The 25,342-nt window shown below is 38.6% G+C and overlaps 1 protein-coding gene across 2 annotated transcripts in view; it reads left to right on the top strand.

Moving 5' to 3' along the window:
* FHIP1A (FHF complex subunit HOOK interacting protein 1A) overlaps window positions 1–25,342 on the top strand; it is a 292,671-nt gene that overhangs the window by 6,845 nt on the left and 260,484 nt on the right. The window lies entirely within an intron of this gene.

The following is a 25,342-nucleotide window of genomic DNA, read 5'->3' as shown; positions in this document are numbered from 1 at the left end:
AGTGCAATACATCTTTTGATTTCTTGACTGCTGCTTCCATGGGTGTTGATTGTGGATCCAAGTAAAATGAAATCCTTGACAACTTCAGTCTTTTCTCTGATTATCATGATGTTGCTTATTGGTCCAGTTGTGAGGATTTTTTTTTCTTTATGTTGAGGTGTAATCCATACTGAAGGCTGTAGTCTTTGATTTTCATCAGTAAGTGCGTCAAGTCCTCTTCACTTTCAGTAAGCAAAATGGTGTCATCTGCATATTGCAAATTGTTAATGAGTCTTCCTCCAGTCCTGATGCCACATTCTTCTTCATATAGTCCGGCTTCTCAGATTATTTGCTCAGCATACAGAGTGAATAGGTATGGTGAAAGGATACAACCTGATGCACACCTTTCCTGATTTTAAAACGCGATATCCCCTTGTTCCATTTGAACGACTGCGTCCCGGTCTATGTACAGGTTCCGCATGCGCACAATTACGTGTTCTGGAATTCCCATTCTCTGCAATGTTATCCATAATTTGTTAGGGTCCACACAGTCAGACGCCTTTGTGTAGTCGCTAAAACACAGGTAAACATCTTTCTGGTATTCTCTCCATCAGCAATGATGTGTGTGTGTATATACAGATCATTGTTTGTATGTATAAATATATATACACACACATACACACCCTATATATACACACACACACGTGCACATATACACACACATGTATTCATTCATAAGTATATAATGACACAAGCTGTGCTTTAAAAATATGATTTGCATCAGGTCATTTAACATGGAAACTTTGTGTATATTCAAAATGAGGATATTTGTCCACATTTATTTTATTAGGAAAAACTTTTCTTAATTTTTTTTGTATGAAATTTTTTATTAATAAAGTAAGAATTTCTTAGGACACCAGAAACTTTATAGTTTGCATGTGCTCATATTTTGATCTTTTTGCAGAAGGAGGCAGGCACCGTGTTTAATGCGTTATTCTTGATTATTGCCTGTTCTCTAACACTAAGTTGCTTTTCTGATAAGCTGAATATTTCAAGTCTCTCTAATTTGTGTACACAGCAGTGGACTCTAACATAGCAATGATGGCACAGGACTGAACCGTGTTTCGTTCTGTTGTACATAGGGTTGCTATGAGTCGCAACTGACTTGACGGCACCTAACAACAACAACAATAATATATTTATACCTTTGGCTTATTTTAATCAAGCCATAACAGTTTCAATGCTTATGAAAATTCTGACAAGAGGACTTTCATTGACCTTGATTTGCTTCAGGAAACACAATTCTACCTGCTATTTACCTAAGGGTTGTATTAAAAACTTACTGTTTAATGCTAATTTCTTATCAGCCTGATTAAGTTTGACTTCTGAATTCTGTCCCTGTACAAATTAACCTCAGGGTGACTAGAGGGTGACAAGAGTCACTGTGTGACTGTTTAGGACTTTATATGTCATATTTGAAAAGTAGACCCCGGAATTGCTATAGATGCTAAGAACCAGCTTGCGACATCTGTTAAGGTATCTGGGGACTAGTTTTGTTGCCCCCTCTTTTTTTTTTTTCCTTAAAGTAATCCTTCCTCTTGATTATGTCTTAGGGTTGGTTTGTCACTGGGGAGTGGTCATTCTTCCACACTGAATCACAAAATGAGTAGGTTTGACAGGGCTTACTGACTCAGCTTGACTGACTCAGCCTGCCGTCCTCCAAGCTTCTGTCAGTTTAGGCAGGCTGGGAGCAAAGGCTGAACTTGGCCTTTTTGGCTGTCTTCCCTACATGGATAATTTCTAAATCTGCATCCTTATTGCTGACCTTTGGAGTCCTGGGCCTGCTTCTCCAGTTCCTGCTGGACAGGTGTGCATTAAGATCCTGACTTCAAGTTAACCTTTAGGGTGACGAGAGTAACTACGTGTCTAAAGCATCCAGCAAAAAATCCAAAGCCGGTACCATCGAGTTGATTCTGACTCATAGTAACGCTATGAGTGTTTGTTGTTGTTGATCTGCTTATTATCACATGAGCAATTATAATTTTCTGTTGCTAGTTTTTTTCCTTTAATCCATTTTTCATATTTATAGTCAGTTTGATTTTGCTTACATCACTGATCGTGGTCTCTGTTGCCTACTGACTAATGACCCAACTCAGGGTGTCTGTGGACTGCTTCCCTGTGCAGTTCTTCTTCTCTGGCTGCCATACTGGTCTGTTCGTCATTCCTGAGCACACCCTTCCTGTACCTTCATCCACCTCTACGATACCAGTCCTTCCTCTTTCCACTTGCTTCAGTGACATGCATTCTTTAAAGCCCGGTTCAGAACCTGTATCCTTTCTTGGCTTCCTTTTCCTGTAGCAGTCTCCTGGCATCAGAATTTCTGTTACTGGTACTTTGGGAACTTAGTCACTTGCTTGCACTGTTATCGTTTATCTGTGGGGAGCTATAAAAATGGGGTGGGGGCAACATCTGACCCCCTCTAACTGCGCAAGGGGCAAGGAGAACCAAGATCAACAGTGCAAGGCTGACTCCCATGAGGTGGAGGCCAGACATGCCTCCTCTCTTTGCCATCTTTACCAATTCTGACACCAACCATCCCTCCCACAGCACTCTCTACTTCTCTGCTGGGTCAGTAATTCATTGCAATGGCCACCAGAACTCACAGGCCATACTCAATGATTATGGGATTTATTAGGGAAGTAACAGTTATAATTCAGGCTCAGGAACACTTAAGGATATAGTTCTTCCATCAGGACAGCTTCTTCCCAGCCGTGTTCCCAGGCATGCCTCTTTCTGGCCCTCAGTGTCTCCCCAGAGACACTCAGTTTTCTCTCTCCATGGGCCAGGAAGCCCACCACACTGTCCCCTGCTGCCAGGTCTCTGTTGCTGAGTCTCTTCTGCCACCACTTCTCACCATCTTCAGGCTTACAGCTTGTTCTCTTTTTCTGTCTTCCACTGCCAAGAGCTTCTCAGCACAGGGATCCCGGGTCCAAAGGACGCACTCTCCACTCCTGACTGTTCTTCCTTGGTAGTGGTAGGGTCCTCCTCTCTGCTCTGGAATTGGCTCTCTTAAGGCAAAACTGGACCAATCTCCTCAGTGGGCCACAGTTATCCCAGTGCTGCCCAGTCACCTGGGCTGAAGTTATAAGACCGTGGCTAGAAAGACCACACAAACGTAATCAGTTGCACAGCAGGAACACATTAGATATTTCTGCCATGGCCTCAAGATGAAGGAATGCAGGCATATAAACCATCCTTCTGCCCAGCTAGATTATAAACTCCTTTAGGACCAGGACCAAGCTCTATACTTCCAAATCCTCTAGTGTTCCTAGTGTTGCCTTTCATTTACTTGGTAGCCAGTAAGTGTTTACTGATTGCTTAAAGCACTAAGATCAACCCAGGGAAGGAAAGGCAAATTTGGTACTTGCATGCTCGCACTCCCTCATCTTGAGTCCGTGGCAGAAGTGTCTAATTTGTTCCCTACAGGACCCAGATCTCTTTCTCAATGCAGTGCTCCAGGGAGGCCCTGCCCGTTGTTTGGCCATATTACTAAAAATGAAGCCTATATTTCATCCCTGACCTACAGCCAACTTTTCATAAGGAAAAAAATTAAATCATATTTAAACTCGTGTTGAATTTGTCCTTTCCTGAGCTTCTGGTTTGCAGCTGTTTTTGCTGTCATTTGCTTTGCTTTTGACTCTTGCTATGCCTCTGGCTAAGTCTTTTCATATCTTCCTCTATGAATATGCTGTGTATTTGGGTCAATAATTTTCAATAAGCATGAAGGAGAAGAAATATGGAAAATGGGCCATACTTTTCTAGGCAATTTGGATTCGTCAAATTTATGCAAATTTCATTCAAGTACAGTTGTGGCTTTCCTTAGTTTCCTGCAGTTGAATGTAGTTTTTGAGGAACCTCCCTCCCTCTGCCACTTCTATTTTCCATCCCTCTTACTCAGAGATCCTGCACTTATCTTCTAACATTATAATTTTTTAAAGATTTATTTTTAGTGAAAATATACACAGTAAAACCTACACCCATTCAACGATTTCTACATGTCCAGTTCAGTGACTTTGTTTACATACTTCACATTATGTCACCATTCTCGCTATCTCTTTGCAAATTATTTCACCACCATTAACTTAGACTCATTGTCTCCGAAACTTCTCATCTATGCGTTAGAGTTTCTGTTGTCAGTTTGATCTCATATAGATAAGTCTTTAAAGGAGCACAATGCTCAAGGCAGATATCCTTTACTATTTGAACTAAGCTGTTGTTTGGTTTAAAGATGACTTCAGGGGATAATTGGATAATTTTGGTTTAAGGTTTAAAGATTATCTCAGGGCAATAGATTCAGGGGTTCCTCCAGTCTCAATGGGTCCAGTAAGTCTGAATTATATAAGAATTTAAAATTCTGTGCCATATTTTCCCCCCTTTTGATCAGATCCGTCTGTGGAGTTCTTGATCAAAACATTCAGTAATGGTAGCTGGGCACCATCCAGTTCTTCTGGTCTTCTGGTGTAACATTATAATTTACTTATTTTTTATGTATGTTGTTTATTGACTGTCTCCCTGAGTGAGATACAAGCTCTATGAAGGACAGGGATCTTTAGCTATATTGGCCATTTGTTGAATTGAGTGGGGTTTTGTTTACCTGGGGCCCTTCACTCCCTACATTCTCTTTGTTGCCCAGGCTTTCTGTTGCATCCTCTGGGACCTCTTTTTGTTTTTTCCTTCTTGTTGCTGAAGTTGGTTAGTTTCATACAACTACCTGCTTCCCAGATCTGTGCCTTTGTAGTAGCCGCATCAGTAACAGAACTAACTTACCTTCTTTTAGCACTTTATGGTTTAAAAAGCACTTCAAGGTTTAAAAAGCACTTTATATACATGATCTCATTTAAGATGTTTTTTGATCCTGTGACAGTGACTGTATTCTTTAGGGCTTGTCTTTCACCAAAGCAAATTAACAAAATCTTGGCCCACTGGAGGATGCAACCGTTCTTTAGTACATGCTGGGCATACCCTCCCTTCGGCTGTACTGTTGTCAAATTGTATAAAAGAGTGTGTCTCTTTGGCAACTTCTTCTGGCTCTCTAGGAGCAATCATTGGATTCCTAGAAGGAAACAAAAACAAAAACAGACCACTAGCAACAAACATTTAGGGGATGCTTCTCAATGGAAGATGCTTGGCTAGATGCTGAGGTTAATTTCGCCTCAAAGTTAATTTGATAGCAGGAGCTCCATGTAGACCTGTCCAGCAGGAGCTGGAGATACAAGCTGAATTGAGGGGGTCAGCACAAAAGACGAAGATTGTCTTAAGATGAGAGCTGATGACTTTTAGGTTCACCAGTAAATTGCTGTCACTGTCTTCCTGGTCTCTCTGTCTGCTGAGCAATGAAGCCGGAACCATTTTCTTCCTAAAGGCATTCTGTTCTTGCCTCCAAGCCATGGGAGTGCTCAGTAACTATTAGTGTCTAATGATGACACAGGAATATTCCTCTGAGCAATTGGAGAGCTGTAGGCGTGTAACACATTGACAAGTGCTCACAAATCTTTTTTTGCTGTTTTGAAATATCACCACCAGGGGAGTTGTATACAACCTGCTCTGACAGAGTGGTCTTAAATATTCATTCCTTTTACCCATTATTTTAAGAGAAATGCCAGCATTTAGTGCTCAGGCTGCCACTAGCAATTTTGGGGAAATTGTGCTATAACTTTCAAGATTTTGATTTTCATATATAGTTCATTTATTTATACTTTTAACATATTAATGTTATTATCTTTAATGATGGCAGAACATGCACTCTGAGGTAGGTGGAAGACTCAAATCAATTATGCTTTTTCTGTTAAGTTAATTAGCAAGTATTTATTTTTGTGTGACGCCATGTGGCAGAGTGGAGAAAGAATGCAATTTAGATGCAAATCTGGTTCAAATCCCTACTCTGCCATTTAGTAAATATGTTACTTCTGGACAAGTTACTTCTCTTTGATGAACTTTAGGTTTCTTCATCTATAAAATGGAGATGATAATACTCATCCCAGGGAGTTTTTGTGAGGATTAAGTAAGATAAAACATGTATAGTGTTTAACATGGAAGTAGTAATCAGTAAATGATAATTGTTATTATTTATAAGTACTGAGTCTTTACTAGCACTATGTCATTTAGAATCATGATGGGGGTTGTATTATGTTTATACAATTTTTAATTTGGTTGCAAATTATAGAAATCTAAACTATATAGAAGGGAGGGCATTTATTGGCTCACATGGCCAAAGTGTGGGAGAAGTGAGGTGGGCCTCAGGTAAGCCCAAACCGGAAACTCCTGTACCACCAAGATTGTTTATCTCTTACCACTGATTCTCTCTTTGCTCCAGCTGCCTCCACATGGCTGGTATGTGGCTGCCAACAAGCCTGAATCACCCAAAAAGAAGACTTGGGTGTCCTCTTTTTTTCAGTCTAAATTCTCAAAATCCCAGGAATAACTCCAGTTGGCCTGACTTGGGTGATGTTCTAGCTCTGGCGGCCAGGGGCACATATTACCTGGTAAATGGCAGTCTCCTCTAGAAATACATGGTTGGGGTGGCAAAGAGGAATAGTTTCTTAAAAGAAGGATTGTGCCATTCCTAGAAGAAAGGGGGATGGTGCTGGATAGGAAGAGCAGGAGGTATTTTTATTCCCGAGGGGGAAGAGGAGAGTTAGAGCTGGTTGCCAGGAGAGGCAGTTGTGTAAAACGTTGAACTAAAGTCACAGAGTCTAGAATGAGAACATAATTTGTGTTAGTGAAATAGGATAAGGTAGACTCAGAATGGATTGTTTGAAGTGGTGGTTTGAGGAGTTTAGGCTGAGCTGATAGGGCATAAGCCTTAATAACTAACATTAAATTGAATGCATGGTCGTATTGGATCTGGCTTTTATTCTTTAAAAATAGGTTTCATATTGTAAGTCAAGTATTTGAATTGATAACATGAAGATTTAGATGAGTGCAATTGGGATGTTATACTCATTGACTGTAGATGAGGTGGTCTTTGTAGTCAAGAGGAAGATGACCACCCTGGTACTACCTTAAAAACTAGATAGTATGAAGCATTTATCTTAGTTTTCCCGTAAAAAAACAAGACAAACTGTCGTTCAGAATAACTAAATAGATGTTTTGTATAAGGGCTTGTTTTTAGAAGAATTCCAGCTAATAAATGCAGAAGGAGTAATAGAAATAAAAGATTACCATTTTGTTACCCCTAATGAAATAACAGGAGCTCTGGTAGTACAGTGGTTAAAGCGCTTAGCTGGTAACTGAAAGGTCGGCAGTTTGAACCCACCAGCCACTCCGTGAGATAAAGATGTGGCAGTCTGTGTCTGTAAAGATTTTAGCGTAGGGAAACCCTATGGGGCAGTTCTGCTCTGTCCTACAGGGTTGCTATGAGTCAGAATCAATGCGACGACAATGGGTTTTTGATTATGATATAATGGATCTAGGCAATGATCATCAAAAAAACCCCGTTGCTGTTGAGTTGATTCCTACTCACAAAGACCTTATAGGACAGAGAACTGCCCCGTAGGACTTCCAAGGAGTGGCTGGTGGATTCGAACTGCTGACCTTTTAGTTAGCAGCGGGGTTCTTAACCACTGTGCTGCCAGGGCTCCAGTGATCATCAGTGGCTGCTAAAATCACTGAAAGGCCGATGGGAAAGTTTATAATTGATGGATCAGACTAATAACCCCTGAAGTCACTGATCAGTCTTAACATTAGAAAAACAGAGAGCAGCAGACATTACATGCATGCTAATATGATGCTATGGAAAATACACAGAACCACCTGTGAAGTTTCTTGCCAAAAAAAAAAACCTGAAAGTGATTCTGATCAAGCCTTTAGATCTAACTACAGGCTTATGGGAAGTACAGGAAAAAAGAGGGCTGTGTTAAAACAAACCATGGAACCATGGGTATATAATCAGCCAAATCCAGAATGTGGAAATTTCTATAGGGCAAAGTACCCAGTTTTTTCAGTAAATAAATGGCAAGAAAAATAAAGTGGGAAGGGGAACTATTATTAAGAGATGAATCAACCACATTCGGATCATGACGGATAAACCAGCTATAAAATTATAAATATAAAATTATGAGGCAATTTGGGAAATTTAAACTCTGGATATTAGATAATTGAAAGAACTATTTTTAAGGCATGAGTGGTATTATTATATATAAAAAAGAGTCCGTAAGTCTTAAAACTGAAATTTTTGCATGTTATATCGCATCAAATATCCTATTAGTTTCCAGTGATGGCTGTAACACATTACTACAAATTGGGTGACTTGAACAACAGAAATTTATTCTGTGAGCGTTCTGGAGGCAAGAGTCTAAAATCACAGTGTAGCAGGCCCACATGCCTTTTGGAGACTCTAGGGGAGAACCCTGGCCTCTTCCAGCTTCTGCTGGCTGTCAGCAGTCCTTGGTTTGTGGCTGTGTCTCTCTGCTCCTTCTTCATATTGCTTTCTGTCTGTGTGTGTGTGTCTGGTTTCGCTCTGCTTCTCTCATAAGCATGTATGGGATTGTATTTAGGGCCTACTTGGATAATCCAGGATATACGCTTCTTGTGATTCTTAATCGCATTTTTTGCCACATAAGGTAATATTCACAGGTTCCTGGGATTAGGAAGTGAATATATCTTTGGGGGACCATTTTTTTCTGCCTACTTCAGATATGCTGTATGAGATTTGCTTTAAAACAATCCAGCAGGGGCAAGGGGTGTGTCTTAGGCTGGGTTCTCTAGAGAAGTAAAACCGGTAAAGCCTATCAATGTATATATAGAGAGATTGTATAAAGGAAATGACTCACGTAATTATGGAGGCTGGAAAGTCCCAAATCCGTGGGTCAGGCTGGAGGCTTCTTCTGACTCATGTAATTAGAGGGGCTGGCAAATCCCAAGATTGACAGGTCAGATAGCAGGTAAGCTGCTAGCTCAAGTCCCAAGAACCAGAAGTCAGATGAACAGGAAGGAGCCAGCTGCACGATCCAGAGTGAGCAAAAGCTCATGAGCCTTGCCAGAAAGTCCACCTGTATTGGATGCAGGCCATACCCCCAAAGAAATCCCTTTCAACTGGTTGGCTACTCACAGCAGATCCCATCTTGGAGGTGATCACATTATATCAGATCTCATCATGGAGGTGATTACATCATTGTAAGACCGCCAAACTACATCATAACTGCTAAACCTCTGAGAATCATGGCCCAACCAAGTTGACACACAACTTCAATCTTCACAGGGTGAAAATGGGAGATTTTGACTGGCTGGATCAAGATTGGCTATAAATGTAAATTTTTGAGGTGGGTGGTGGCATTTCATTGTACTATTCTCTTTACTTTTATGTTTGTTTAAAAATTTCCATTAAAAAAAATAAAAACAAACACACAACAAAAGTAAACTCTCATACCAAAAATCCTTAGTAATCAGTTCTTTGTAGAATCTGAAAAATACCGTATTAATCCTGTGAAATACAACTCCAATTTTTTTCTGTTCATAAAAATTATGTATGAGATTTCTTATATACTGGTTAGTCCTTCAAATTCTTACCACCTTTTCAGACATATTTCTTTGTGCTGCAAAGAAAAGTGAAAAACCCACTGCCGTCAAGTCAATTCTGACCCATAGCGACCCTATAGGACAGGGTAGAACTGCTCTATAGGATTTCCAAGTAGCGGCTGGTGGATTTGAACTGCTGTGTTTGTTAGCAGCTGAGCTCTTAACCACTGTGCCACTAGGTCTCCAGAGAAGTGAAAAGTGAATGAAAATTACTTCACTTGGATTTCAGAAATTGTAAGATGATCTGAGGCCTAGATTAGATAACTCCCTTTTCCTTACTAAAATATTGGTGAATGCATGAAATTGCATGGTTATATTTGAGGACTCACGGACAAAGCAACTTGTCATGGCATCTTTGTCAAGCAGATGAAATCATGAAAGAGTCATTTTTATTATAGGACCCATTGTTCAAGTATGTTTTAATGTGATCATAAAATGTTCATGTGAGCTTCAACTTGGCACACGGAGAGAGTTCCCTGGCACAGCTCGGTGGTAATTAGTATTTTTCTGTGAATTACTCTTTTAGATAGTCCTACAGTATTATAGGAGTCCTTGGGTGTTGATTAACACACCATCAAATGGCTAACACGCTTGGCTGCTAACCAAAAGGTTGGAGGTTCAAGTTCACCTGGAAGTGCCTTGGAAGAAAGGCCTGGTGATCTACTTCTGAAAAATCAGCCATGGAAAACCCTATGGAGCACAGTTCTACTCCTACACACATGGGGTCACCATAAGTTGAAATTGACTCAATGACAGCTGTTACTGGATTACAGTGTTATAAGGCCTGAGATTTTAATTGCTAACTCCAATCCATTTTATTCTGATTTTCCTTAAAAACTTAAAAGTAACGAGATTTTTCATCATTTCCCCTCCTTACTCCTGTGCTGGAAAGATTTCAAGGCACACATTTAAACATGAATACACAAGGCAGAATACAGCATTTCTTGAAAAGCTATGTGGCATATCAGAAGTACAATACCTAGTAAAATATCACTATATGCCCAATTCAGGCTTAAATGCACGGGTTATGAGTGATGATGACTGTCAAGATACTGTTATAGGCTATTTAAGTTTCTTCACATATACTTTAGTACCTTAGTGATTTTTTAAAGGAAGGAAAACAAATTCATATGCACAATCTCTGTTTAAATAATTCCTAGGTTGTGACTTAAATCTCTAGAAGCAGCATACTTAAAAGTGCACTTAGCCTTTAGAAGTAAGTTATTGACATACTGTGGTTTTTATCTTTCCTCAGTGATTTTCATATATTGAACTTGTTTCTTTCCAAGTCAAAAGCTGCCTTTTGTAGGGGTGGATAAACATTAGTTGCAAAATCTCAAGATTAGGCTTTTTTTAGTTCACAGAAATAGAATTTAGCTGGTACATTTGTTGTTGATATAGGAGACTAGTAAAACCCAGCTCCCTCTTTTATATTTGTTCTGAGCCGTGGTACAGATTGGTCTCGGTATGTCAGACACAAAAACATGTGGGCACTTCAGTCCAAAATTAGACTTTTTGTGCTATCTGTTCATATAATCTATAAGGCTGACTACATTTTGAACTTCTTACTACATTGCTGTGACATTGTAACCCAGGCTTATGGAAAAACTGTATTTTCTGGAGGCCATGGAATAAAGGTGACGTATAGTAGTAATGTAAAGACAAAATAACTTTTCCATATGGGTAAAGTCACTGCTGAAGGAATAGATCTAAATCCTTGCAAGCCTCTTGGGCATTCTAGTTACTTACTAAATGGCTGATTATGAAACTAGATGATGATTATTAAATTTCTGAGCCATCTATCCTTTTACAGTTGTAAAACCACCCAATTTATGCACCTTTAAAAAAGGACAAATGATGTATGGAAATCATCAGGACAGTGGTTTACATTTCACTTGATAGAGTATCATGATAATCCATTCTGCATTTTTTAGTGTATGTTTTTGTGCAAGGAAGAAATATTTGCTCAGTAATATTCTCCAAGGTCTGAGTTCTTTTATTACTAAGTGTAGCACAATTTTTCAGGAACACACATTTTTACATAAAATGAGACACTTCTTAAGTTTTGTTTTTCTCTTTGCTACTTTTTCTTCTTTATCTAAAATATGCTACAGAAATACAATACATATAATGCAGAAAACTGACTTAAAAAGAACCCTAACATTTTCAGTTTGCAAATAATGAATAAATAAGGAATTATTAGGCAAAACCAAAGCATTATCTTTGAGTAAATAAAGAATATAGAACCCCATTCAATTCTTTGCTGATTTTACATCCTTGATGTCTCTCAAATTCATTAATTTATCTCCATCTTTACAAATTCCACCCTCTCTTCTGGATTATTATAGCAGCCTCCCAACTGGTCTTCCTGCTTGTACTCTGGCCACTCTCCCACTGGCTCTCCACTCCACAGTGTAGATCTCATTTTGTCATTTCCCTGTTCCCACCCCCACTCCCATCTTAAAATCTGTTTGGGGCTTCTCCTCACTCTTAGGATGACTAAAGATCCTTAATGTGTACAAGGATCTATAGAATCTGGCCCCGACTATCTAACTAGTCTCATCTCATACCACTCTTTCACTAGCTGTCAGTACTTAAGCACCAATGGCTTTCTTTCAATGTGCCATGCCCTTTTAGAAAGCCACAGAGCCTTTGCTCATACAGTTCACGCTACCTGGAACACCATTTCTCTCCATCCGTAACTCCATTATCTTCCTACCTCTTCCCCCCAATCCTCTTTGCCTAGCTAGTTAACATCTATTTATATTCAGCTCAACCCTCAGTTCCTCAGGGAAGCCTCTTTATACTAGTTGGGCCTTATTACTCTAGGCTGTTCCATCGCCATGTATCTTTTTTCATTGGACTTACTGGGTATAGTTTATGATTCTGTAGTTGGCTTTCCACCTGATTGTGGATTCATAAAGGCAGGTGACGGGCCTGCTTTTGCTCACCTAGCACTTGGCACAGTGCCTAGCACATATTAGGTGCACCATAAATATCTGTTGAATGAATGAATAACGTGAGAAAATGGAATCATATATAGTCATTATCCAGTTGTTTCAATGTGTACACAATGCCAACACCAAAGACAATGTAAAAAGTGAAATGTACCCTTCAAAGAGGTCAGCTAGGGAGGTTGCCTGCTTTTTCCAAAGCTGCTGTTAGAAAGGAATTTTGTAATGGTTCTAAAAAATTGTCTTTTGAAGTAGTTTATAAGCCACGTAAGGAAAACAAGTATCCTTTTGATTAAACATATCCAGCTTGATGATTCTCTTTGTTTTTTAAGTGTGCTTCCAACTTACAGGTATCAAATTCTACTTTCAAACAACCAAGTTTACCACGGTTGATAAAATTAAGAGAATGTTATTTACATGAGCCAAAAACCAGTTGCTGTCAAGTTGGTTCCAACTCATGGTGACACCATGTGTGTCAGAGTAGAACTGTGCTCCATAGCATTTTCAATGGCTGATTTTTTGGAAATAGGTCACCAGGCCTTTCTTCCATGGAATTTCTGGGTAGACTCAAACCTCCAACCTTTTGGTTAGCAGCTGAGCATGTTAACTGTTTGCACCACCCAGGAACTCCTACTTACATGGAAAACAAAAACAAAAAACCCAAATCAGTTACCTTTGACTGATTCTGACTCGTGGCAACCCCGTGTGTTTCAGAGTAGAATTGCACTCTATAGGGTTTTCAGTGGTTGTGGTCTTTTGGAAGAGTTGTTCCTAAAATGATTTGAACGCTGGTGAGATTTTTATAATAAGCATGTAACCTTTTAAAGGGCTACAACTCCTGTGGATGTGTGGGTTCTGGTATGTTTTATTAAAATCTTTCAGGAAGTCACTTTTCATGCAATAAGGATGTTTCAATTTTGCTTCTGGCCATGAGGCAGAGGGATTTTTCACTTAAGTAATTCATTTAATCTTTATGTCTTTCATCTTCCATGGGCAAAATAAGTCTTGCACCAGATTTACTGGCCTAAAGGAGACTGGAGAAACCTCGAGAGTATGGCCCCCAGACACCCTTTTAGCCCAGTGGTGAAGTTACCTCCGAGGTTCACTGTTCAGCCTGGGAGTGGACAGCCCTATAAAACCAAATGAGACTAATGAGGTACAGGAGTCCAGTGACAAGGGCCAGAAGGCAGAAGGGGACAAGGAAGCTGGTGATAGGGAACCCAAGGTTGAGTAAGGATATTGTTGATGTGTTGTGAGATTGTTGACCATTGTCATAGGGCAACATTTGTAGTAACTGTTAAATGAGAAACTATTTTGTTCTGTAAGCCTTCATCTTAAGTGAGAATAACAGCACAATTGGAAGAGCGTAGTCAATGTCACTGAACTGTGCATGTAGAAATTTTTGAAATGGTGTATCTTTGGCTGTGTATTTTCACCAAAAAAAAAAAAAAAAGGTTGAGAGTTTAGAGGGTTAATATGTTGTGGGGTTGTTAACCAATGTCATACAACAACATGTGTACTACTGTTTCATGAGAAACTATTTGTTCTGTAAGCCTTCACCTGACGTACAATAAAATATAAAAATAAAAAAAAAGTCTTGCAAAAATTTTTTTTTTTAACCAGAAGGGAATGTATAGGGCATTGAGTTAACAATTATAAAGTGCTTTAAATTCCTCAGATGTTGAGTTCGCTGTTTAGGAGAATTTTATGTTAGTGTGAAAGATCGCGGAACTTGGACTATATTCTTTCACTGAAAAGTATTAGGGGTTCTTGCCAAGTTCTACTATTCAGGGCTGTTTGCTCAATACTTTTGTTAATTTAGCCACAAGTACTTACCGTCTCTTGTGCTAGGTACTTTAGCCATTTTTTCCTCTGATTTAAGCTTTCTCCAGTAGCTTAAATCAGCATTGATTTTAAGCAGGAGTAACTGAGTTCAGAATAACACATATATGTCTGTCCCCTTTAATCCGTGGGAAGCATTTTTGGGTAGCTGAACTGATCACAGTAGATACTGAAGATTATCTTCTAGCAGGACATTTGTCACAGCTTCATTCAGGTCACCATTAGCACTGTGCATTTCACTTGTGAAAGTGAAAATGTGCTTAACTAAACATGATCTAGATGCTGTCAGAAGAGTAGACAGCTCTGTAAGCTAACATTTCGGTGGGGAAGCCTTAGTTATGTAGCCATGAAATTTATATGGACCTTTTATTCTCAAGTGTTCTTGTTTGCACCTGGGCAACACAGGTTTGGCTTTCATTTCCTTTTTGTTGGGTTTACTACTCGCCAACAGAGGCTTACATTTCCATACTGCTTCAGTACTGACATTACTTACTCATGCAAACACGTTTTCTGCGCCTCCTCATGCAAATACATTTTCTGAACCTAGCAATAACATCGAGATTTGTGAGAAAACCTTCTTTTGAATTTGTCTTTTAAAGAATGGTTCTCTGCTAAATATCTTCTTTGGTAGGTCACTGCTTTTTGGTAAATAGGCTGGTGGAGAAAGACCTTTCAATGTTTGTGCAGAAGACTCCCTGTGTTCTCTGCCTGTCTGGATCTTGGTGCGTCCTGTCTGCGGCTGGCAGACTTCCTGCCTGAACCAGTGACATTCATCTGTGTGAGCCCTGGCAAACTACTCCCTACCACCAAACAGAATTGCCTCCCAGAGGGATTTGAATACTGTCAAATGCATTTTGACTGAGGTGCACTGACGTTAGCATTAAGCCCTTTATTACTGTCATTTGTTTTTTTAATCATCCATTCTTAAGCTGGGGCCATGTTATTACATAATGTATTTAATAGGTATAGTTCATGTTCTCATCACTTACCTGATTGTTGTGCTCTTTCCTGTATGGGGTATTAAGGGAAGGAGAATTACTCTTCTGTGTGAGGTAGTGCCGTCTTGGGACATTATTTCACTGTGGCTCTAGGAATTCTCAGGAATGATGGCAGTAATGTGCTCAAGTCATCTGCACTCCATGGATGAGCACTGAAATACTGTAAGGTCATGAAAAGTTAATGGAGAATTAATACCTTGTAAACATAATCCCCTACTATTTTAAATAATGACCTAGTGAAGTTAAGGCAACATAGAATATTCTGGTATGAGCTGAACAATTTAAAACTGGTAAAGAAGGGTCTATAAAGGATTTAGAACTGATGATCCCTTTAGCTGTGAAGTAAATAGACTACTTTGTATGACAAGTATACTCATCTTTCAAAGAGGTAGCTGATGTATCCGGAGGTTAAATAATGTGCCCAAAGTCAGATGGGTAGTAAGGGACAAAGCTGGGATCTGAACCCACACCTCTCTGATAGCCCAGCTGTCAGATCTTCACCACTGTGCAGTGCTGGCTTTCCTCGGGGCGGGGGGGTGGGGGTTGCATTTTGTGGCACAAGATATAATACAGATTCCTCTTTATTGAAAAGATGAGGCAAATTCAGATTTAAAACATAAGCTTGGAAATTACTTTGCCTTTTATTGAACCAACAATTCAATTTAATAACTTATCAAGGGCCTAGTATGTGTAAAGTACCATGCTAGGTGCTACAGAGGTTATCAAGATTACTAGCTGTCATAGCTTGTAAAACATGTATAAAATACACGATAAAAACGTATATAAAATACAAGATAGAATTCATTCACTCAGCAAACATTTATTTGACACCTATGGTGTGCCAGGACTGGGCTAGACATTGAAAATCATTCATCTATTCATTAATTCATCCTAAACTTTTGATTACCTACTATGTGCCAGGCACTGTTCCAGATGCTGGGAATATAGTTGAGAACAAAGCAGATGGTCTGTATTCTCACTGAGTATACATTTTAGTGAGAAGGTGACAGACAAGAAATAAATGAAGAAGAAAGACCAGCTCTGCAGAGTGTGCAGAGAGTGACTGGGTGGCTACATTAGATTATAAAGATAAATAAGACTTGTGCTGGAGAAGACAGACATGTAAACAGCTAATTACAGTGTGAAGTGATATGTGCAATGATCAGTGTATGAACAGAGTACTGTGGGTGAAGCGACTATGAATGGTCTTGTATAGCCACGTGAGGGAACCAAGAGACAGCTGTAAGCAGTCTGTTGACAGGACCTGAGGTGGATAGTAATTGGATAAGAGTGGTGGAGCAGTCTGAAGTCTAGGCTAACTCTCTGGAATTACAGCCCTAGTCAACTGCAGGGGGAAGGCTCTTCTCACAGAGAATAGTAGGGAAGGCTTCCTGAGTGAGGTGACATTTAAATTTGGTCTTTTAACATACAGAGATGAAGGAGAGGGCATCCTGTGGTTATATTACCAAGAGAAAAAGTGGAAAGATGAAGCACATTTTGAGAGTGCATGGAACATAGAGTGTGTGAGGGAGAAGGCCATGGGGAGTTAGGCCTGAAATACAGGGTTGCTTTAGATGAGCAGAGGGAAACTGCTGAAGGTTTTTGTATAGACTGACATAATCACAGGCTTAGGAATATTCTTGCAGTAGTGTATAAGATAAATTGGAGTGGGTAAAGAGAGGTGGCTGAGAGAGAATTCAGGAGGCTATTGTGATGGCCCTGGGGTAATGGGGATCTGATCTAGGATAGTGCCCTTGGGGCTGGAGTGGAGATCATGTGATAGGCATGGAGCTAAAAATAATAAGGCAGACTATTGATTGAATGTGGGAAGTTAGGGAGAGGAAGGGGAAAAATATGACTCCAAGAATGTAATCCTAGATGGATGGGAAGATAGGGTTTCCATTGGCAAACTAAGGAAGGCAGAAAGGGAAATGGGTTTGGGAGGACAGATTACTTAGGTTAGATTAGCTTGGGGTTTGTGGAATTAATGGTGCTAGTGGGGCACTGGAGTAAAAGTGTCAGACAAGTAAATAAAAATGGGATTTTAGCTCTAGGTTACAAGGTGTAGATTGGGGTGGTATTAAACCCTCATGGAAACGGAAGCTGTGGGATAGATGATGTTGGCCATTCTCAAAGAAAGGAGGTGAGGATAGAGACTTGGAAGCATGATCATTTTGGCTTTTTCTTTATATTTTTGTTCTTGCACTTTAGTGCTAATAATTAAAGAAAAAATTTTTTTATGTTCTTTTTTATTGTGGTGAAAGTATATACAACAAAACGTATCAATTCAGCAATTTCTGCATGTGTAATTCAGTGACATTGATTACATTCTTAAAGTTGTGCAACCATTCTTGCTGTCATTTTACGAATTTTTCCACCACCATTTACATAAAATTGATGTTTCCAAGGGAAAAATTTTCCTTTCTTCCCTCCCTCCTACCCATGGTGTTATGGAGTCAATCAGCCTCTATGTCTGTGGTTGTAATCTCCTTTGGGAATGAGTTGTCTTTGTTATGTTAATGAGGCAGGATTAGTGTAGGGTTATTTTAAGTCAACCTGTTTTGACCTATAAAAGAGATTAAACAAGCAAGCAAGTGAGCAGAGATGGGGGAAGGGAGATGTCAGGCATATGAAGATTGCTCAGAAGCAGAAGCTCAGAAGAGACAAGGACCTTCCTCCAGAACCAACAGAGAGAGAAAGCCTTTGGACTTCTAGCCTCCTAAACTGTGAAAAAATAAATTTCTGTTTGCTGAAGCCATCCACTTGTGGTATTTCTGTTATATCAGCTCTAGATAATTAAGACACATGTTAACCACTAAAAATCTCTGGTTTCTATATATTTATTTATATCATATAAGTGAGATCATACAGTGTTTGTCCTTTTGTGACTGAGTTATTTTTCTCAGCATGTTTTCAGGGTTCATTCATGTTGTGGCTTGCATCAGCACTTCATTTTTCTTTTTGGCTAAGTAATATTCCATTGAATGTATATACCACGTTTTGTTTATCCATTCATTTGTTGATGGACGTTTCGGTTGTTTCTACGTTTTCCCTATTGTGAAAAATGTAGTGCTAATTTAATCAGACTACCCTGTTGGACTTCCAACCCTCTACTTCCAGCTCAGTTCACTATGTCACTTGAAAAATTGTGTCGCTGGGCCATATTGTCTGGATTCCACTGCAGAAATAAGTTTTAATCAAGGGCAACATAAAAAACAGCTTTGTGACCTCATTTGCTGTTGGTACACAATTGGTACATTTTTCCATCACGTCTTTCAGCGTCTCCTAGAGCAGCACTTTCAGAGTAAGTGATAGGAAACAGCCTTGCTTCCCTGGAGGAGTGCAGATGTTTACTTCTCATGGAAAATCAGATAACTAATCATGTTTACTTTTTTACTTTGGCTGCTGGGAAGCACAGATCCAAATTCTCCGTTCAACTGTAATAACTGTGTAGGACCTTATGACCTCCATTTTTGAATTCCATTCCACAGTCTCTCTTATTCAGGCCCCAGTGTTCATTTTCTTTTCTAATTTATACTTTACTGGTGATGATTTTTATTTTTCTTCTTTAATAAGTGCATTTCACAAGCCTTTGTAGAAATAAGCCTTTTTTTTCCTTTCAAAATATTTGTAGAATAAAGTGTGGGTTAAGTAAATAATGCCACTGTGTTGTTTAGTATATGAATGAGATACAGTTAGAATGTTACATAGATCAATACATAAATACCAGGACTCATCATATTTTAAATGTGCATGTTCTTTGTTCTCCATGTACTTTGTCTTCACTGGTACCAGTTTTTAGGCAAGTGATACATACAATCACAGTCTGTTAAACTAAATGAAAAAATGATGCAACAGCGAGAGCCAGGTTCATGTGTAAATATTTACACATTGACCCAGTCCACTCTACCTCTTGATCAGTTTTTCTTTCCAGGTGTATGAGTCCTTGCAATAAGAATTGGGATTTTGTTTTAAATCAGTCATCCATAAATGTTAATAGTTGGTTCGTTTGGAAATTTGGAGTTGATGTTATTAATAACCTGGGACTAATAATTGGGATTTGAGCTAATCTGCTTTTATTTCCAGTCAATTTATGTAAACCCTGCCTTGGAAGACAGTAGTGTTTGGGTTGTTCACTATTGAGTAATGACTAGATGATTAAAGAAACCAAACCTGTTACCATTGAGTTGATTCCAACTCATAGTGACCCTATGGTAGATCACTGGGTAGGTAAAAAGATTTGACCTCTTATTGCCAATACTAGATACTGTTGTCTGAAGGAAGATCTCTTCTTTTTCACTCTGTAGAAGAAAACCTTTGATTTTAGTGGCCAGATAAAGAACCAGACTCATTTATGACAAAAATATTTTAAATTAAAGTAACCACATAATTAAAGGGATATCTGTGATTATTGGATTTGCCCTGTTTAGCCTCCAGTGAAAATTTCCCCCACAATTTTAAACTTAAAAGTGCCAGCTTTCCCTCAATCTACTCTGTTAGTTCTTATAAAATGAGAAGAATATAAACCTGTACTGATAGAAACTTAAGTAGTACAAAAAAATTTTGTGGAATCAAATGAATATTGAATGTGATTTTTTTTGGGGGGGGGCTTTGTTTTAAAAATAGTAATTCCTAGGTGTAAGTCACTTTGGTTTGTGCCAGACTGATGAACCACTTTCTGTCTCCATGGACTGTCAAAATGTTGACATGAAAATCTTTGTGATTCAATTTGTATAAGAAAAAATGAGTCCAGTTAAATAACACAGTGGCAGTTACTTAATTAGATCCCATCTCATTCCACAAAGAGAAATGCAGTTATGTGGTAATAAATGCTGCAGTGTCTTTTTTGTGGATGGTACGGGTATGGAGGAGCTTACTGTCCTCTTAGAGCCTTGTGGCTATGTGGTATTTCTTGGTTTTCATTAGAGCTTCTCATGAAGCTCAACTAATGTCTAATCACTTGGTACTGACAGGGCATAACAGCTATATTCGAGGTGTTTTTTTTCAGGGAGCATATTCCTGCACTACCTTTTAGAAGTGTAGCTGAGAGAAGAATAGTGTCTCTGGAGGGCCTGAATGAGTTGGAATCGACTTGACGGCAGTTGGTTTAATGTCCAGCCTGGATAGGCAGACCACCAGAGAGCTGGGTACCTGGGCCTCAGTGTATTGACTCCAGAGCACTGTTCTTACTGAATTTTTGGTTTGCATGATATTCTTAGCCTATATTAAGAGGTGTTACAGGAAACTGCCCTCTCAAACTCATCACTGTTTATTTTAAACAAATATCTTTAGGGTTTTAATTACATTAAACAGTGTTTTCTGTCAGGAATCACAGGATAAAATTCTGGTCTCTGTATCAAAAATAGTTGTTCTTTCTCTGAGCAACTGGTTTATTTTCACCCTGTGGGCACTGTGAAACACTGTTAATCTTAAAACAGATCATGTTTCCCTCTCTTTATTGGCTCCAGCAAAGCTTAGAGCCAAATCCATAGCCCATTTCTAGCCAGAGACTAAGATTTCGTAGAATATTCTGTAGTAATCTCACTGCTCAGTGCATCTTACTTCCCTGCCCTTATTTCCCCTTTGCCTCATTTTTCTTACTTGTTTAAAGTTTAGTTTATTTGAAGAATGGCATCATAAATATTTCCTGGACAAAGTGGGTATATTAAGCTTTTTATCATTCTGAGTGATGCCATTTGATGGGTTTAAGGTTGAGTTTTGTGCCTTTTACGTTCAGTGATGGCAGATTCTGTTGGTGTCCTCCCAGCAAAGTACCAGAGATGGACACAAAATATGTTCCTCCTCTGTGGAGACTTTCCTGATTCTCTACAACCAGATTACTTAGTCTCTAGCTCTCTCTGTCTTTCCCTCTCCCCTCCTCCTCCTCCTCAAATGTCTACAGCACGTTTCTTCTGGCTCTCTGTCTTCTTTGTGGCTATAGTTATTGGCATGCTTATCTTATCCTACTAGTTTAAAAGCTCTTTGAACACAAGGATTCTTCTACTCTTTATATTCTTTACTGTGCTATTACAGTGCCTTGCACATATTTGGTACTCATATAATGGCTAAATTGAGTATTGGTGGGCCATTCAAAAGGAGTGGTGGTGACGCAGTGGTAAAGCACTTGGCTGCTAATCGAAAGGTTGATGATTCCAACCCACCAGCCACTCCGTGGGAGAAATACGTTGCAGTCAGCTTCCATAAAGATTTACAGCCTTGGAAGCCCTGTGGAGGCAGTTCTACTCTGTCCAGTAAGGTTGCTATGAATTAGAATCTACTTGATGGCAACGGGTTTGGTTTTTGGTTTGGTTTTAGGCCATTGAAAAATAGCTCAAAAATAAAAAGAAAAAAAAAAGAAGGAAAAAATAAACCGTCCATGTTGGGCTTTCTATGATGGTAAGGATAAGGAGATAGGAATATGTAGTATGCTAGTGAAGATTTTGAAATATGCTGAGGGTCAGAGGGGTTGTATGTTGAAAATATGGTACAGTGAAAACAGCATGCTTCTAAGGATGAGAAAAGAATATTGCATATAGGAGCCAACCTATGCTATTTTCCTCTCTGTATCACATGTAAATGCATGGTTGAATCAATGTTGGGAGCCTGGCATCTCCAGTAAGAAAGATCAACTCTCTCCTCTCACAGAAAAAAGATAAAGGGCCTGTTTGAACAGGAACAATTTAATCAGTGAAGGTTAGAAGTTGCTTTGTATCTATGCTACAAATAGCGTAGATCACTCCTAAAGTGTAATGCAGATTACATCACCTCTAAGATCTTAATTAGAGGTGGTGTAACCATATAAAATATTTTAATCATATAGAATAATAGTTGGTTCTGGCTCACAGCCACTTTATTATGATTGTGAGCCGGAACCAACTATTATTCTATATGATTAAATTCCAGTACAACTAAAGAATGTGGACAGACTCATGGAGTGAACTGTAATGACAAGTGACACATATTCAGTAACCCTTTAATAGGAAAGTTCATTGAAATGAAAATAAATTAATGGAAGGCAAAACGTTATCAACTTTAGACACATGGTAACACTTTATTTTGTAATGAAATTCACAAAATCTATAGTTGGTTGTGTAGAGAAGGGCAACCTTTTTTTAAACTTAAAAATAGGTTATATGGAGGCAGAATACAAAAGATTAATATACAGAACTCTTTAAGAAATTAGGAAGGAAATTAAGAAAAATGCAGAACACACAATAGAGGAAATTAAAAAGATGAGAGAAGAGCGTAATAACTAATTTAACAGGCTGCAAGAATCTGTAGAGAGACAGCAATCAGAAATCCAAAAGATTAACAATAAAATTTCAGAATTAGACAACTCAATAGAAAGTCTTAGGAGCAGAATTGAGGCAGTGGAAGTCAGAATTAGTGAGATGGAAGATAAAGTACTTGACACCAACTTATTTGAGGAAAAATCAGATAAAAGGATTTAAAAAAATGAAGAAACCCGAAGAATTATGTGGGACTCTATCAAGAGGAATAACCTGCGAGTGATTGGAGTACCAGAACTGGGGTGGATAACAGAAAATATGGAGCGAATTGTTGAAGATTTGTTGGCAGAAAACTTCCTTGATATCGTGAAAGATGACAAGATATCTATCTAACATGCTCATCGAACCCAACATAAGGTAGATCCCAAAAGAAAGTCACCAAGACATATTATAATCAAACTTGCCAAAACCAAAGATAAAGAGAGAATTTTAAGAGTGGCTAGGGATAAACGAAAAATCATTGACAAAGGAGAGTCAATAAGAATAAGCTTGGACTACTCAGCAGAAACCATGCAGGCAAAAAGGCAATGGGATGACATATATAAAGCCTTGAAGGAAAAAACCTGCCAGCCAAGAATTATTTATCCAGCAGAATTGTCTCTCAGATATGATGGCAAAATTAGGGCATTTCCAGATATACAGAAATTTAGGGAATTTGCAAAAACCAAACCAAAATTACAAGAAATACTAAAGGGGGTCCTCCAGTTAGAAAATCAGTAACATCAGATAACAACGCAAGACTAGAACACAGGACAGAGCAGCCAGATATCAATCCAGATGGGAAAGTCACAAAAGGAAATCAAAGCTAAAACACTGAAAATAGGGAAACAGATGTCAGTATGTAAAAGATGAAAACATTAAAAGAAAAAAGAGGGACTTAAAAAATGTAGACATAGATTTTTCATATGGATAGGAAGTCAAGGCTATATAAAGAAATAAAAGACTGATATAAAGTTAGAAAAATAGGGGTAAATATTAGGGTAACCACAAAGTAAAATAACAATCCTACAAGTGAAAATAAAAATCTAGAAAAATATAAAAACTCAGCAAACACAAAATCAACAACAGTGAAAAAGATGAAAATCCTTAAAGAGAAATGACTCAGCACAGAAGATTAAGGGGAACAAAGAAACTGTGAACATCACACAAAAAAAGACATCAAAATGACACCACTAAACTCATACCTATCAATAATTACGCTGAATGTAAATGGACTAAATGCACCAATAAGGAGACAGAGGGTGGCATATTGGGTAAAAACACACGATCCGTCTAGATGATGCCTACAAGAGACGCATCTTAGACTTAAAGACACAAACAAACTGAAACTCAAAGGATGGAAAAATATCAAGCACACAACCCTTGAAAAAGAGCAGGAGTGGCAGTATTCATCTCTGACAAAATAAACTTTAAAGTAAAATCTACCACAAAGGATAAGAAAGGACACTATATAATGATTAAAGGGTCAGTACACCAAGAGGACATAACTATAATAAATATTTACGCACCCAACGACAGGGCTCCAGAATACATAAAACAAACTCTAACAGCACTGAAAAGAGAGAGAGACAATAGTAGCAGGAGACTTCAACACACCAGTTTCGGTGAAGGACAGAATATCCGGAAAGAAGCTCAGCAAAGACATGGAAGAGCTAAATGCTACAATCAACCAACTTGATCTCACAGACATATACTGAATACTCCACCCAACAGCAGCCAAGTACACTTTCTTTTCCAACGCACATGGAACATTCTCCAGAATAGACCACGTATTAGGCCATAAAGCAAGGCTTAACAAAAATCCAAAGCATCAGAATATTACAAAGCATCTTTTCTAACCATAAAGCCATAAAAGTAGAAATCAACAACAGAAAAAGCAAGGAAAAAAAACAAACACATGGAAACTGAACAACACCTTGCTCAAAAACTACTGGGTTATAGAAAAAATTAAGGATGGAATAAAGAAATTCATAGAATCAAACGAGAATGAAAACACATCCTACCAGAACCTTTGGGATACAGCAAAGTCAGTGCTCAGAGGTCAGTTTATAGCAATAAACGCACACATCCAAAAAGAAGAAAGGGCCAAAATAAAAACATTAACCTTACAATTGGAACAAGTAGAAAGAGAGCAGCAAAAGAAGTCCTCAGGAACCAGAAGAAAGGAAATAATGAGAATTAGAGCAGAATTAAATGAAACAGAATAGAAAAACAATTGAAACAGTTAACAAGACCAAAAACTTATTCTTTGAAAAGATCAACAAAATTGATAAACCATTGGCCAGAACGACAAAAGAAAAACAGGAGAGGAAGCAGATAACCTGTATAAGAAATGAGATAGGGGATATCACAATGGACCCAACTGAAATTAAAAGAATCATAACAGAATGCTATGAAAAGTTGTACTCTAACAAAGTTGAAAACCTAGAGGAAATGGACAAATTTCTAGAAACTCACTCCCTACCTAAACCAATACAAACAGAGATAGAACAACTAAATAAACCCGTAACAAAAGAAGAGATTAAAAAGGTAATTTAAATAGTCCCAACAAAAAAAAGCCCTGGCCTGGTTGGCTTCACTGGAGAATTCTACCAAACTTTCAGAGAAGATTTAACACCACTACTACTGAAGGTATTTCAGAAAATGATGGAATACTCCCAAACTCATTCTATGAAGCCAGCATAACCCTGATACCAAAACCAGG

Source organism: Trichechus manatus, unplaced genomic scaffold, assembly GCF_000243295.1.
Source record: "Trichechus manatus latirostris isolate Lorelei unplaced genomic scaffold, TriManLat1.0 scaffold00059, whole genome shotgun sequence".
Lineage (NCBI taxonomy): Eukaryota > Metazoa > Chordata > Mammalia > Sirenia > Trichechidae > Trichechus > Trichechus manatus.
Note: the sequence above shows the minus strand (reverse complement) of the source record. Positions and strands in the feature narration are given on the sequence as shown.